The sequence below is a fragment of the Gossypium hirsutum genome, chromosome D10 (assembly GCF_007990345.1).
Source record: "Gossypium hirsutum isolate 1008001.06 chromosome D10, Gossypium_hirsutum_v2.1, whole genome shotgun sequence".
NCBI classification, from domain to species: Eukaryota; Viridiplantae; Streptophyta; class Magnoliopsida; order Malvales; family Malvaceae; genus Gossypium; species Gossypium hirsutum.
Genome location: NC_053446.1, coordinates 56370768 through 56374836, shown reverse-complemented (window position 1 = coordinate 56374836; position 4069 = coordinate 56370768). Strand labels below are relative to the sequence as shown.

The 4069-nt window shown below is 25.1% G+C and overlaps 1 non-coding gene across 1 annotated transcript; it reads right to left on the bottom strand.

Moving 5' to 3' along the window:
* TRNAN-GUU (transfer RNA asparagine (anticodon GUU)) lies at positions 1–74 on the bottom strand. The gene has a single exon. It is a non-coding gene; the product is annotated as a tRNA-Asn (tRNA).
* Between the last annotated feature and the right edge of the window lie 3995 nt (positions 75–4069).

The following is a 4069-nucleotide window of genomic DNA, read 5'->3' as shown; positions in this document are numbered from 1 at the left end:
CGCTAGAAGGAGGGCTTGAACCTCCGACCTTGTGGTTAACAGCCACACGCTCTAACCAACAGAGCTATTCCAGCAACTTGCTGTGTCTTCCATGGGTATTCTATTTACTGGGCTTTCTTGTTTTATAATTCTGTGCAACCCACTTTAATTCAACAACGCCTGTTAAAGACCATATAAGTTTAAACAATATTATTGCAATAATTAGTATATATTTGCTAGCAAATTTTTTGAAAATTTTTTATTATATTACTAAATTATTTTTTTATATATTAATTTCATCTTAATATTTAATTTACGATTATCATTTTAGATTAATTGTCACTTAACTAGTGTTACAGTTATATGCCAATTAAAAGTAAATTGAGTTTTATAAACATTGTAACACCTTGAAGTGGAATTTAAGAAAAGCTAGGAAAACAAAATTATTTTTGGTATTATTTATTAGATTCCATTGTTAACGTTAATAAGGCACTAGTATGTGATGGAAAATCAATTTAATCGAACATGAGGTTGTTTTGTGATATTTATATTTTCTTTTTATTCACTTTTTACTATTTTAATTTTTAATTATCATGGAACTAAAATTCAAGCTTTGATGTTTAATTATGTTGTGCTAAAATTCAAGAACCAAATTTTATTGAAGATGGAGACGAGAATGATAGATTGAAGAAAACATCAAGAAAGAGGATGATGACAAGGAGGATAGATTGAAGAAGAAGATCAATATTGAGAATATTTAAATATGTTTATTAGATTTTATTTTAATTTTTTTTAGGAAGTTGAATTTCAGTTTGGTGACATATAATTTATTTTTAATTATTTTTATTTGTCTTTGATTTACAACATATTATTTTTTAATAATACAATTAAATGATTTAATTTCAATAATTATTTCACTTACAAAAAGAAATTACTATAAAATTTAAAAAAAATTATTATAACAACCTCACCCCAATTAAATAAAATCAATTTTGAACATGAATTATGAAGTTTAATTGTAATTGATTCAATTTTATTTTACCTTTGAATTAAATTTTTTTATTCTGAATTAAAAAATATATTTTAAATATAAAATTTTAAAATTTAGTTTTTTTAAGTGAATTTCAAAAATTAAAACCAATGTTTTTACATTAAATTTAAATTTAATATTTAATTTAATAACTGTTAATACATTAAAATCAGGGTTTGATTACAAGAAATAAAAAAAATCTAATGAAATTTTTTGAGAACTACATATAAAGTTGTTTTTTGATAAATTAAATCTAACTAAATTCATGCTATTTTTATTTAAATGAATATATAGATATATTATTTGATTATGATTTTAATAAGAGAATATTGTATTTCTTGATATGGAAATGAGGAAAATGAGAAGAGAAGTGAAAATTAAGTTGGTGACAAAGGTAAGGAGGTAGTAAAAGAGTAAAGGAAGAAGAAAGGAGTTTGTCCAAACTTGGTTATAAGTATTTCAAGAATTATTTTAATCTAAGTATAATTGTGTTAAAATGGTTAATTTATATGTATATATGTTGATGTTATACATAAAAAATTATCAATGAATAGTGAAGATGTGAATTGAATTTTAATTATAGAATGAATAGACTTGGTATATTGAAGTGCTAGTAAGAAAAGATTAAATTATGAAAAATATAAAAATTTGATATGTGAAATGATATATTGTGAAATAGAATATGTAATGCTTTAGTGAATGGATGGAAAGTGAAATTGTAGTGAAGTTATAAAGTGTATTGAATAATTGTGATGCTAAGGACTAATTTCTAAATAGTGTAAACTTTGAATTGTTTTCAATTGCTTCTGTGAATACAATGGATTCAAATGCATTAAAAGTTCATGTAGACAAGATGAGAACTAGTAGGACATAAATAACATGCAATTAGGAAACTTTATGCGCACAAATGAAAGTTGCACTTTGGTGCAAATAAAAGTGACACTTCGATGCAATACAATGATTGTTATGTATATCCTATACGTTCTATTGAGTCTACAGTTGAGCTATATAAATATTAATGGCAACTATTTTATTAAAGAGATTGAAAGTGAACTATGAATTGATTACTTGAGAATCCATTATAGTTATTCTCTAATTAATGTTATATATGGTAGTATTAGGTAACAAATATATATATATTTTGTAACACCCCAAACCCGGCCTGGACGTTATGGCCGAATCTGGTGATGTCACATGATAGTGTGTTTGAAAATCGATGCTCGTGTTGAAAAAAACCCCGTAACTTTGCTTAAAACATTTTCCATTTAGATCTCGTTGTTATCTTTTATTAATCCTAAAATAGTGATTTTTATTCAGTTGTTAGTTTGCAAAATATTATACGTTGCGGAAGCTTTTTAAAACAGTTTGTGTCCTTGTGGGTATTTTGCTAAAACACATGCATTTCTTTTAAAAACCTGTGTTTTATCTACCTCTAGCAGATATAAAACATAAAGCAGTATAAAATCCAAATTTTAAGCAAAAATTCATAGCGGCCATTATTACAGAAAAATACCCCAAATAAGCTTTAATAATTAAATACGAAACATTAAATAGGAGTCGTGTGGCCATATCTGAGTCCTCCGCCGCTCCGATCCGTCTAAGTTTAGGGATTACCTGAACAGATGAATCAGAAGGGTGAGTAATTGTCATTTTGGATTACGATTATCATTTTAGATTACAATTAAATACTAAATTATTTTTATATATTAATTTCATTTTAATATTTAAATTACGATTATCATTTTAGATTAATTGTCACTTAACTAGTGTTACAATTATATGCCAAGTAAAAGTAAATTGAGCTTTATAAACATTCTAACACTTTCAAGTGGAATTTAAAACAAGCTAGGAAAACAAAATCATTTTTGGTATTATTTATTAGATTCCCTTGTTAACGTTAACAAGCTTCTAGTATCTCAAAAGCTACGACATATTAAAAGTATGGTTCTTCGGACGAACACAACACTAGAATGTGATGGAAGATCAATTTAATTGAAGATGAGGTAGTTTTGTGATATTTATATTTTATTTTTATTCACTTTTTACTATTTTAAGTTTTAAATATCAAGGAACTAAAATTCAAGCTTTGATGTTTAATGATGTTGTGCTAAAATTCAAGAACCAATTTTTATTGAAGATGGCGACGAGGATGATAGATTGAAGAAAACATCAAGAAAGAGGATGATGACAAGGAGGATAGATTGAAGAAGAAGATCAATATTGAAAACATTTAAATATTTTTATTAGATTTTAATTTAATTTTTTTGGGAAGTTGAATTTCGGTTTGTTTAGATATAATTTAATTTTAATTATTTTTATTTGTCTTTGATTGACAACATATTGTTTTTTTATAATACAATTAAATGATTTAAGTGAAGACGTATTTAGAGGGAGGCTAACAGAGTTGGGGATTGCATCGCGAAGACAGATGATGATGTGATGAATCAATTGATTATTCTTGAGGAACCTCCTAGATATGTAAGAGAATTATTGGATGATGACATTCGACAATCGTTGTTGATTATAGTTAGAGCACATTAACTGCTAATGTTATCTTAGATTTGTTATCTAAGCTTTATATTTACCAAAAAAAATTACTATAAAATTTTAAAAAAAATTATTATGACAACCTCATCCCAATTATATAAAGTCGATTTTGAACATGAATTATGAAGTTTGATTCTACTTGATTCAATTTTATTTTACCTTTAAATTAATTTTTTATTCTGAATTAAAAAATATATTTTAAATATAAAATGCTAAAACTTAGTTTTTTTAAGTGGATTTCAAAAATTAAAGCTAATGTTTTTACATTAAATTTAAATTTAATATTTAACTTCATAATTATTAATAAATTAAAAGCAGTGTTTGATTACAAGAAACTCAAAAAATCTAATGAAGTTTTTTGAGAAGTACATATAAAGTTGTCTTGGAGGGGAGCAAAAATAAGAATTAGGCTTTGATTACAAGAAAATCATAGTAAGTATGATAATTTTTATGAATTTCATTAAATGAACTTGATACGGAAATGAAGAAAAAGAGAAGAGAAGTGAAAAGTAA